The following is a 12,940-nucleotide window of genomic DNA, read 5'->3' on the forward strand; positions in this document are numbered from 1 at the left end:
CTGGCCCTTTTATTCTTTGCGCCACAGAGATGCTTGGATAAAAGATGTGGAGCCCCGTGCAGGGTTCCAGACGGCCCGCTGGCTTTGGTGGTGAGGCGTCAGTGGTGAGCTCAGCCGCAGGACTGGCGCCCCGGGCCCCGCAGGGAGCAGGAGCGGGCACGAAGGAAGGGTTCCCGGCCGGCGCCCTTTGGCATCTCCTTAGGAGGGGACACCGCCCAGGCGCCCGCGTTGCTAGGTCCTCTGTTTGCCGGGTTCTAAAGCTGCCCCGAGCGGGACCAAGGCAAACCCGGAGGGGGACCGGAAAAGTCTAGGACCGTCCCCACTGCCCTGCCGGGAAAAGCGGCCTTTCCCCCGGCTGGCCCCTCCGGCCCCCAAGCCCTCCGGGCGCGGGGCGGGGCGCGGAGGAGCCCCCTTCGGCCGTGGGTCCTCCCAACCGTCGCCGACCCGGCGCCCTGGCTCCCGCTCCGCCGCGCACGGCGCGCACCCCCGGTCGCCTCCCGCTAATGGTCTGGCCCGTCGGTAGCCGCCACCCCTTCGGCAGCGCCAGCTGCTCCAGCTGCTCCGGGTCTAGCGCCGGCGCCCGGAGCTGTGGCTGCCGCGGGCGGTGGGCTGGTGGAGGGGAGAACCGGACCATCAACGCAGGCTGCTCGGCCCAGGGCGGCCGCGGAGGGAAGCCAAGGAGCGCGGGAATCGCGCAGGGACCGCTCGCAGCCCGGAGGCGAGGACCCAGGGGCTGGGCTTTCCTCACCCCGGGTGAGTACCTGCTGCCCCAATCCTCCCCGACCCCCTTTCCCTGTGCCCACGCCCGCGAGGTGTGGGCCGCCGCCCGGACGGTCACTTGCCCGAGATCACTGACCCCTGCGGGAGCAGCGGCACGGGGAGCTGTTACTGTTGGTGCTAATGATTCAGCACCATTCGTGCCCTGAGAGATCTGGGCAGAATCGGGGAAGTGGGGTGGGGGGGGGGGGGCGAGATCAGTTGCTGGGCTTTCGCCTGCGCTTCCAGGTTCCAGATGAACGACCCCGGCGGGCGAGGTCGGGTGGGGTGAGCCTGGAGGCTTCCTGATGACTTGCTCTATAATTCCGTCCTTTTGCTACATCACTGTACAAACCTTCGTGAATGTGCGGTGCAACCTTCAGTGTGTCAGATGAGTGGGTTTTTCGCACAGGCGAGTGAAGTCTAGGGCCCTTCTCTATACCAGCCAGTTTCTCTACTTCCTTCCTTTGGATGCCTAATTCGTGCCCCACTCCGCTCAATTTCACATCGTGTTGCATCCCTCCGCTAAGACGCTGTATCCAACTTGTCTTGTATTCACAGTGGGTTTGATTGGTCTTGGCATAGTAGGAAAAGATTTAAGGGGATTAAGAAATAATACTTTTAGAGTTTAGCCACTTCGTATACATATGATTTCATTAAATCGTAACTCAGAACCAAATGTGGAAAGTGAAGAGCGGGAAGTTAAATCGTATGCTCAAGGTTACAGAATAGGAATTTGGATACAAGTGTGCCTGGTCCCCAAACCCACGAATCTTCCACTGCATTAAGGAGTTGTGTATCCAAGTTGTGTGTACATATATATGATTTATTACATATTAAACATAGAATTACTTTTCATAGAAGTAATCTCAAGTAACAGCAACAACCTGTAAACTTCCTGTATATGGAATTATTGTTCTTTTAGTATAAAAGAAGGAGCATTCTTTGAATTGCATGAAAAAATACTATTTTCTTAGAAAGCATATGCCAAAAAATAATATCTGAACAACACTGCATAGGAGAGCTAGTTCATAACAGAAGATGTTCAACACATTTTTAGCAGTGATAAATGGTAAATGCTTAAGTGTTGGAGAAATCTTTTAGGAACGTAAAGGCAATCTGGATTTTTTTTTTTTTTCACGTTAGGGAAACATTTGCAATAAGAACAGTTATTTAGTACATGGCATGTGTGACTGAACTGTTTTTGTAGGGTGTGTTACCCATGATAGGGTGACAGATAAACCCAGGCTGATAATAGAATTTGATTCATTACAACTCTGTGATTTGGCATAGCAGGTGATAGCTCCATTTTACAGATGAAGGAACTGAAATACAGAGAAGTTTCAAGATTACACAGCTAGTGGTGGAATCTGGACAACATTGACTCTTACACAAAATATGTGTGTTGTAGCAAAGTATAATTCTGTTTAATGGGAAATTGTATTGATTTGTTTTTGCCTTGCCCTTCAGAGTCAACAATTGTATTGACCTTGTATGCTCGTTCTGTGAATAATGGACACTAGGTTTTTTCTATGTTCTTTTCTTGGCCATTTGATTTGCTTTCATTTATGATTTATATATTTTCTCTTAAGACGTGCAACTCTCGCTGATGTCTCAGGAGGCAGGTTGCTCATTATCTCCAACTACTAGAATAATATGTGATGTCTGATAGGAACATAGTCATTGTAGGCCATCATTTCTAAAGTATTGAACCATATGCACCAGAGAATTATTTTTTAAGTTAATGAGGATATTGATAGACTAAAGCCATAAAATGGAGTTACAGATTTACATTTGTTATTTAGACAAGACTATTAAGACAAGTAAGGTCTTGAGATGAGTCTTAATTTTGATTTCTAGAAGGTCATTTCTTTTTTTTTCTTTATGACTTCAATGAGGCCTTTTGCAGTCCAATCTGTTTAATCCCAAAGGGAAAGCAGAATTGGTATGAATGAATAAGCAAAATTCAATCCCACTGCTATTAAAAAAAAAAAAAAAGGAAACTGCATGTTCTAGTGCTGGAGGGTCAGCAGGAACATTTTAAAACAGACATAGCACATTTTATTTAGATATTCATCACGACTATAAATATAATAACAACTTGGCCTTAGGAATGTTTTCTGTCTCTCTCTCTCTACCCTTCTTTCTCTCGCTCAGTGTATGTATGTATGACTACTGTCTGCAGACCATCTAAATTCTAAAAGTCTAGATGGGGAAACTGAAAGTTTAGCTGGAGAAATAGTTACATACATATTAGTAAGTAACCAAATAGATTAATACTGGCTTAATACCAGGAAAAGGTAAGACAGATTTAAGTGCCACATCAATACTTTAAGAAGCAGAAATAGTGATGACTAGGGTCATAAGAAGATCAGGAAAGTTTTCATGGATGGAAGTGAATGAAATCACTCTGAGATGGGAAAGCTTTCAGTAGGTAAAGAGAAAGCAGATGAAGTAGTTCAGCTGAGAAGTGGTCATGTACTTTTGGATACCTGGTGACAGATTACGAAGGACTTTGCATATCAGGCAGTGAAATCTACTGGTTATCAGGTAATCTAGGGAACTAGCGTAGGTCTCTAAGCAAGCCAAATTTCTCTTTGGCTGGTTTTGCTCACATTCTCCATATTTCATGTTCCAAGTGCTCTTCCAGAAAATGTTACTTTTCAGGGTACTGCTATTTAAAGCACTAAAAACCCAGAAAATTTTCTATGCAAGTAAGATTTTTCCTTTTCCAAGGAGGTTTGCCTTTTAAAAGATTTCCCTCTTCCATTATAGTCTTTATTTTAAATTTTATAACATTACTTTTCACTTAATTGCAGTTTGACCGTGAACATTTCAAATGCCTACGTAATTTTCCATTAGGTAGATGTGCCATAAGTTCCTAATCATTCCTCACTGTCACTTTTTTTTTGATGGTAATAAATAACACTGTGATGAGTATCTTTGTTCATAAACTTTTTTCTAAATTTTAGAAATTAGTTCCTTAGTCTCAGAAATAAAATTTCTGGGTTAAAAGGTATGAGTTCTTAGTTTGATTTTTTTGGAAAAAAATTGAGGTATTAATGACATTATAACATTATATTAGTTTGGGGTATACAATGTAATGATACAGTATTTGTGTATATTGCAAAATGATCCCCACAATAAGTCTAGTTAACATCCATCACCACACATTGTTATAGATTTTTTGTGATGCTTAATTTGACTAATTTCTTCTTCTTCTTCTTTATGTATGTATTTTTAATTGGAGGATAATTGCTTTACAATGTTGTGTAGGTTTCTTCCATAATCGACATGAATCAGCCATAGGTATACATATGTCCCCTCCACTTGAACCTCCCTCCCCTCCCATCTCCCACCACATCCCACCCCTCTAGGTTGTCACACAGCACTGGGTTGAGCTATGTGTCACACAGCAGATTCCCACTGGCTGTCTATTCTACACATGGTAAGGTATATATTCCAGTGCTACTCTTTCAATTTGTCCCACTTCCCCTGCTGTATTCACAAGTTAGTTCTCTATCAGTTTGACTGAATTTTATACAAATTTTAAAACCCTGATGATTTCTATATATTCTCTTTGGAGCATTAGTATATTAAGTATAGGATATTTGCATATTAATAATTAATAACACTCCTGTCTATGTCTCTTCAGATTACATTATTTCAGGCAAACTTGTCTTTTGATTCGTTAAACCATGAAAGATTAGTTAAACCATGGGTGCTGGGAGAAAGGCAGGTAGTTGGGACCACTGAAGAGAAAAGATGTAGGTAGTGGAGGACAGATTTTGTGGGAGTGAGCAGGAATCTGCAGACAGAGAAGGAGCTTGTATGATAAACTGCTTTCTGGTCCTGGTGTTGTATTTGTAGACCTCAGCTCTCTCATTTCTCCTGTCCTTCCTTCGGGAATCCACCCTCATTCTCCCCACACTATCTCTCTCTTTCAAACTTCAGCTTCTTCCACCCACCTGTATCAGTTTCCCAGGTCTCCAGCTTCGATATCTTGGGAGTACAAGGCTTATGAACTCACTCTCGGCTTCTAATTTGGAGAATCCACATTGATGAGGGCAGGAATTCCAGACCTCCTCCAATTCTCTGCAGAAGTCCTGGTTACAGGGTGTAAGAGAATGTGGTGGACACTGAAGACTCCCGTCCCCTCTGCTGTGTACATTGCTAGAGACAGCAAGCTCCCAGGAGATGCCGGACATTCCCAGCCTCCCCTCGCGCTCTCGTTCCCAGTATCCCTTGACCAGGGGAAGTTCCCCTCATTGAGGAGAGACTGTTCCTCCATGTGCCTCCAGTTATAGGAATACATGACCCTACCTCCTTGGACAGGTGTTCCTACTTTGGCCAGGCCTCTGCCTTGCTCCCCTAGGCTCTCGGCTGGGTTTCCTCTGGGTACCACTCTCACCCTCCTTGGACTTTGAGGCCAGGAAGCCACTGAGGCAGGGAGGCCATGAAGTGTCTCTGAGAACCAGTGGAAGGGGAATTAGGGATATGAATGTGCCTTGAGGGAGCAAGTAGGGAGCAGAAAGGCAGGTACTTGGAATATGCTCTCAGTTTTGGAAGCCCTGAAAGGAAACAATGAAAACTGAAGCATCTTTATAAACCAAAAATAGGCCTTACCTTTCAGGACCTGACAGATGATTTCTGGTGGAAGTTGGACATAAAGGTGGGCAATTTTGATCAGAATTTGTTCTATGCTTAGTTGGGACTTACTATTTAAAGCAGTTTGCTTAAACTCTTTGAAGGTGATAAATCTTCCAGGCATTATTTGTCAAAGTTCAACCGGGCTTAGTCAGCAGTTTGCATAGGGTTAAGTTAGAGCTAAAAACTTAAATTTAGGTAGGCTTGCTTATTTATTTTCCAACACCTATTTTCCTTAGTTCCCATTCGATGTTTACCTACCTGTAGTGCAGAAGGTAGTTTACAAAGCCATAAAGTTCTGGGACTGTTTAGGTTCTGGGAGTTGAATGATAAATCCAATTTCCTCTTTTTTCTTGCAAGTGGTTAGTTGTCCTGTTTCCTTTGACTTCTTTAAAGGTTCAGAGTTAGATGGCCCAGTGGTCACTGATTCTCCCCTGGGGCTGACTGAGAAGTCTTTCCTTTTGAAATTAATGATATTCTTGGTCTACTGGGCATGCTGAACCATCCACAGTGTTTGGTTTTTCTGAGTTGTATTTTGGCACCCGAGCTTCCAAATTTCTGTATTATCTTTGTTCTTCTGCATAGTCATGTGAAATGGAACATTATGTTTGATAAAAGATTATTTTGAGCATTTCTATCTCTTTTACCCACTACTTTGCAAAGTCTGAACTGGTGCCACACCTAATTCAACAAGATGACAATAGCTTGTTTTCATAAAAACTCTCCTCCCTTTTCCGTGAGCTTATTTGCAGCGACATTGACTTTTTAAAGTAAATCGAGCATTTGCAGTTTGGAAGGTGGATCAGCAATAACCTAGGCAGCAGCTTCAAGATTATTTCAATGTTCTTTGCTGGATTAGAATTTTAGGGTTTTCTTAGGTGTACTTCTCATTTAAGGTAGTACTATCTTTATTCTGTGAGAGATATGAGCCCACTTAAAATTTGTGTAAAATCTAGTTGATGTGGTTTTAATATTAAGTTTGACTGCATATGTGAATATGAATGGTCATACATATGGAGTACTAGGTAGGAAAAATTTAGAAACTGTGGATTTAATTTGAATCATTTGATAGGACAATTTTCACATGTAATTCTGTCATTGCTGTTATTGAAAATATGTTTTTTTCAAGGTATTTAATAAATAAAATCTGTAACCGTGTGTAGCATAATGATTGCTGAAAAACCAGGACAATAATTTTAGCACACATCTCAGTTTATATTTAGAATCAGTCTGTCTGCAGTTACCCAACAACTATGTGCTAGCTACTCTGTGGAGAGGAAAGCTAGACCTTGAACATTTTCTACAATCAGCATAATTCACATGAAACCAGATGGAGGCATTTTCATTTAGCTGTTGGTTTGATCACATCATAATATTTCATTACTTAGCATCTCTTAATCTAGAATCCTAAAGATCGGCAGATATTATTTCTTCCATTTTAATGACGTGAAAAATCAAGCTTGGGAGAGAAAAAAAAAAAACAGATAAAACTGTGTGCAAAATCATAGTAGGATTAGAAATTGGTCTAAAACTGCCCCTCTTAGATACTAGTTTTGACAATAGATCTAGGTATAACATATAAGCAAGGGGATGACCTTTATTCATTTATTGCATAGTTTTAATGGTTTTACTAGTGTTACAGTATTTGAGAAAAAAATAACTTGTCAAATCCACTGGATATTTTTTTCTGTGTTGTCTGCTTTTAGTCCATTATCAGCTTCACCCTTAGTCAACACACACATATTTCCATGCATTATTTTTGGAGAATTGAAACGTTATTTCTGGAACTTGCTGCAAAAGTTAAAGGAAAATAGACATTTTAATGTATGAAAAGTTTTAAAGGGAGGGATCAGCATTTTTAAAAATCAAGTGGGCTGTGTATATGTGGAAAAGCTTTTTCACTTGTCAAAAATCAGTGCCGAATGAGTGTTTCTGGCAGAAAGAAAAATTTGCTGCTACGTATGTTAGGAGGTTGTCATTTTGGAATAGGAGGCATTTTCTCCTTAAAAATGTATCTTGGGTATATATGTATTGATAGCTGTTTTCATTCTTGATTAAGGAATTTAAAGTTAAATGTGTTTTTCATTAGTTATAGTATGGCATATTTATTTCCATAATGTGCTCGAAAGTGTATCTATGAATTTTGTTTTTGAATTCATAAAGAACTAGAATAATAAACATAGGATGAAGTTAAAGACCTAAAGGGTAACTTCTGCTGGGAACAAAATTAAATGAATACACTCAGCGTTACCTATGAATATGGATATTTAGATCTCCAAGTAAAATTACCTAATGGTAATCCAAAAGTTTTTCTCTCCTTGGTATAATTATACATATTATGGTAACATACAAGTGATATTCATGTTTTCTGAAAGAAAAAAGTCCAGAGTAGTATAAAGGTACCATGATTTATGTAATTGTTTGATTTTTCTCATATTTTGTAGGCATTCCATAAATGCAGCTCTTTCTCCAGTTAATATTTTGTTCAGTTCAGTCACTCAGTCCTGTCTGACTCTTTGCGACCCCATGAATCGCAGCACACCAGGCCTCCCTGTCCATCACCAACTCCTGGAGTTCACTCAGACTCATATCCATCGAGTCAGTGATGCCATCCAGCCATCTCATCCTCTGTCATCCCCTTCTCCTCCTGCCCCCAATCCCTCCCAGCATCAGAGTCTTTTCCAATGAGTCAACTCTTCACATGAGGTGGCTAAAGTACTAGAGTTTCAGCTTTAGCATCTTTCCTTCCAAAGAAATCCCAGGGCTGATCTCCTTCAGAATGGACTGGTTGGATCTTCTTGCAGTCCAGGGGACTCTGAAGAGTCTTCTCCAACATCACAGTTCAGAAGCATCAATTCTTCGGTGCTCAGCCTTCTTCACAGTCCAACTCTCACATCCATACATGACCACTGGAAAAACCGTAGCCTTGACTAGATGGACCTTAGTTGGCAAAGTAATGTCTCTGCTTTTCAATATGCTATCTAGGTTGGTCATAACTTTCCTTCCAAGGAGTAAGCATCTTTTAATTTCATGGCTGCAGTCACCATCTGCATTGATTTTGGAGCCCAGAAAAATAAAGTCTGATACTGTTTCCACTGTTTCCCCATCTATTTCCCATGAAGTGATGGGACCAGATGCCATGATCTTCGTTTTCTGAATGTTGAGCTTTAAGCCAACTTTTTCACTCTCCACTTTCACTTTCATCAAGAGGCTTTTGAGTTCCTCTTCACTTTCTGCCATAAGGGTGGTGTCATCTGCACATCTGATGTTATTTATATTTCTCCCGGCAATCTTGATTCCAGCTTGTGCTTCTTCCAGCTTTTGTATTTTTATATAATCTTTTTATTATGATAAAAGCACACAGCATGAAATTTATTATGTTAAACATTTTAAAGTATATAGTTCAGTAGCAGTAAATATATTAACTTTGTTGTGAAATAGACCTCCAAGAACTTTCTCCTCTTGCAAATCAGAAATCTTATACCCATTAAATAACAACCTCCCTTTCCCTCTCCCCCAAGACTTTGGTAACCACCATTATAGTTTCTTGTTTCTATGACTTTTGCTAGTTTGGATACCTTAGTATAAATGGAATCATATATTATTTGTTTTTTTGTGACTAGTTTATTTCACTTAATATAATTGCTAAAATTTTACCCATTTATAGAATATGACAACATTTCCTTTTTTAAAACCAAATAATATTCCATTGTATATATACACTAGTTTTTCTTTGCTTATCTGTTGATATACATTTGGGTTGCTTCCACATGGGTTGCTAATGAGAAAAATGGCACTATGAACAAAGATGTACAAATATCTTTCCAAGACTCTGCTGTTAATTCTTTTGGATTTATACCCAGAAATGGGCTTTCTGGATCATATAGTAGTTCTGTTTTTGATTTTTGGGGACCTCCCATACTGTTTTCCATGGTGATTATATCACTTTATCTTCCTGTCAGGAGTGTGCAAGGGTTCCAATTTTTCCATATCCTCTATAACACTTGTTTATTTATTTATAGTAGGCAGCTTACTGGATGTGAGGTGATATCTCACTGTGGTTTTGATTTGCATTTCCTTGATGATTAACGATGTTGAGTGTCTTTCACGTACCTGTTGGCTATTTGAATATCATCTTTGGAGAAATGTCTATGCAAGTCCTTTGCCCATTTTAAAATCTGGTTATTTGATTTTTTTGTTGTTGAGTTGTTGGAGTTCTCTCTATATTCTGGATGTTAACCCTTTATCAAATAAATGATTTTCTCCCACTCAATAGGTTGCTTTTTTCCCTCTATTGATTGTGTTCTTTGCTGTACACAAAAATTCTGTTCATTGTAGTCTTGTTTATATAGTTTTGCTTTTGTTGCCTGTGTAGCATTATTTTTAGCAGTTTAAAAATGTATTAAGAAAATTGTTTCAAATTGCTGTTTATTATTTTTCTCTTTAGTTTTTGAAGTCCATGAGATTATTTTTGAGACTGCAATTATGATGCCTGGTGTAATTATTTAACAAATTAAACAATTTTGATTAACTTTTTCTTTTTGGAAGATCCACTGTTAAACCTATTTAATGTAGAATGTTGTTGCTATACTTTAATATGATAAAAGGAGTTATGTTAAACCTATATGTTAATTTAGGGAGAATTAGCATCTTTACTATGTTGATTCCTCCAATCTGTAAACATGGTATGTTTCTCCAGGTATTAATATTTAGGTCTTCCTTGATTTCTTTGATCAGAATATCATAATTTTGATTATATATAGTTATATTTTGTTAGACTTATACCTAAGTATTTCATTTTCTTTGGAGCTACTATACAGCAACTGCATTTGAAATTTTTGTTTCCATTTCTTCTCTGTCAGTTTATAGAAATGCAGTTGATTATTGTGTTGGTCTTATATCCTGAAACCTTACTAAGCTCACATACATTTTGAATCTAGGGCTGCAGATCCTTTGAGGATTTTTTAAATGTAGACAATTGAGTCATCTGAAAATGAAAACAATTTTATTTCTTTCAATCTGTATGCCTTTAATTCATTTTTCATGCCTGATTGCAATGGCTAGAACTTCCAGTACTGTGGGAAGAATGGTGAGAGTAGACATCCTTACCTTCTTCTAAATATTACAGGAAAAAACATTATTTTACTAAGTATGATGTTGTTGTTGTTGTTTAGTCGCTAAGACATGACTGACTCTTTTGCATCCCCATGGACTGTAGCCCACTGTGAAATCTGCCCATGGGATTTCCTAGGCAAGAATACTGGAGTGGGTTGCCATTTTCTTCTCTAGGGAAGCTTTCTTACCCTGTAATTGAACTCACATCTCCTGCATGGGCAGGTGGGTTCTTTACCACTGAACCACCAGAGAAGCCCAGGTATGCTGTTAGCTGTATGTTTTTTTTTTGTAGCTGTTCTTTATTAGGTTGAAGGAGTTGCCCCTCTGCTCCTAATGCATTGAGACTTTTTATCCTGAATGGATGTCAAATTACATCAAATGCTTTTTACTGTATCAATTGATACAGACATATGACTTTTCTCTACTCCTGTTGATATGGTGGATTGCATTGATTAATTTTTGAATATTGAATCAGCCTTGAATACATAGGATAAATCACATTTGGTCATGTGTACATGACACACACATACACATATATACTTAAAAATATACACACTTGCTGTATTCAATTTGTTAACGTTGCTAATTATTTTTGCTTTTAAGTTTGAAGAGATATTGGTTTGCAGCTTCCTTTTTATTGTGCTTCATTTGTTTGGATATTGTTAGACTATTACTGGCCTCATTTGGCACTAAGAAACTATTACTTGTTGAGTTTGGGTGTTGTATCAAATTCAAATATTATAATAACCTGAGAAGGCTACTAAAACTCCTTTTCCCAACTATATATCTCTGTGAGGCCAAATTTTGTCATATATTTCAACCAAAAGAACTTATCAAAATGAATGCTGAAGCAGATATGAGAATCTGTTTTATTGAAGCAAGATATTAGAGGAATTAAAAAAAAAACCAAAACAATGTCACTTATTTCTTTTAAAAAACTATATTTTTTAATGTAATATGATTTTGTTAACATGTAACACTTTAACATTTACATGTTAACATTAAATGTTAACATGTAATGGTTTTATTATTGTTATTTAAAATGAATAAATATTTCAAACATTTATCAGTTTTAGTTTCTAATAGGATGAATATTGATCAATATGACTCACAAAATGAATCTCACCAAAACTAAATGAGTGTAAAGAGTTCCAACACCAAAAGTTTGAGAAACACTACTAGGAAGACCAAGATAAGGAGAAAAGTGAAGCCAGAGGCCTGGGCATGTGCATCTCACCTTTGGCATTGGCTTGATCAGGTTGCTCCAGGTGCATGTTTTCTTTTTTCTCCACTAGTATTTTTATTTCACAAAATATGCTTTTTCCTCCACATTGATTCTTTGATATGCACTCTAACTTCCTAGAAAAAATATCTTAAATAGACCAATAGAAGTCCATAATGTAATTGTCACAAAATGAAATCCCTCAAAATTATCCCCACTCTAATAAATGTTATATATAGACATAAAACTATATTTTAAGTTATAAATTATAATAAATAGAATTGAGCTTCCCTGGTGGCTCAGATGGTAAAGAAACTCCCTGCAATACAGGAGACCTGGGTTCAATCCTTGGATTGGGAAGATCTCCTAGAGAAGGGAATCGTTACCTCATTCTTGCCTGGAGAATTACATGGACAGAGGAGTCTGGCCAGTTATAGTCCATAAGGTTGCAAAGAGTTGCATCCAACTGAGTGACTAAATACACACACAATAAATAGAATAGAAATATTAATTCAGTGATGACTTATGTAAGGATGAAGTAATTTAGAATGTTTTGTCAAGAATTGACTAAAAGATAGTGCAAGAAACATTTAAATTACTGGCTTTTGATTTTGATCATTATAAATGGATTTTTTTTGTACTTTTCTCCAGCCCTTTATTTTCATATTATTTGTATATAGTAAAATGTGCACCTTGTAGAGTTTTGACAATATTTTGGTAAATAGCATTTGAAGATACCTAGTTTGTAATAGTATCAACATACAAAATGAGATGATAAAAATCTTAGCATTATTAGTGAGGAAAAAACTAAGATCAAGTCAGCTAGGGGAGACATTAGCTCACAAAATCCATTTTATAAAATCCTTCATGTTTATTAGAGCTGAGCACACATTTGATTCCAGTTTTCTAATTTCCAGGGAAAGAGAGCATACAGAAATTTTAATGATTAATTAAAAATCTCATACATGAAGAAACAATTGCCTAAGAGGAACAAAGTTTTTCCTACATAGAATCCAAAGTGAAATTTATGCTGTAGTTTCTTTTAAAGTGGATTCAATTTAGTGTAATGCAAAATGTCTTCATATCATTACAGTGAAATTCAATAGGATTCTTTGGACTATTTTTTTTACAATGTCTTTAAACCTGGGCGCCTGATGTGGATGATATGGATGTGTGGATGTATGTCTTTTGGGGAAGTAA

At 38.4% G+C, this 12,940-nt stretch overlaps 1 protein-coding gene across 6 annotated transcripts in view; it reads left to right on the forward strand.

The window, feature by feature from the left end:
* The first annotated feature begins 318 nt into the window (after positions 1-318).
* The window catches only part of TTLL7 (tubulin tyrosine ligase like 7), a 153,769-nt gene continuing 141,147 nt past the window's right edge, over positions 319-12,940 (forward strand). For 3 of the 6 annotated variants that reach the window (XR_008715833.1, XM_055585343.1, XM_055585342.1), the window contains exon 1: positions 321-753. The gene's annotated coding sequence lies outside the window, so the exon portion shown is untranslated. Of the gene's footprint in view, positions 754-12,940 lie in introns of all 6 variants that reach the window. The other 3 variants (XM_055585344.1, XM_055585345.1, XM_055585346.1) reach the window with 2 other exon arrangements.

The sequence above is a fragment of the Bubalus kerabau genome, chromosome 6, assembly GCF_029407905.1.
Source record: "Bubalus kerabau isolate K-KA32 ecotype Philippines breed swamp buffalo chromosome 6, PCC_UOA_SB_1v2, whole genome shotgun sequence".
In the NCBI taxonomy this organism is placed as follows: Eukaryota; Metazoa; Chordata; class Mammalia; order Artiodactyla; family Bovidae; genus Bubalus; species Bubalus kerabau.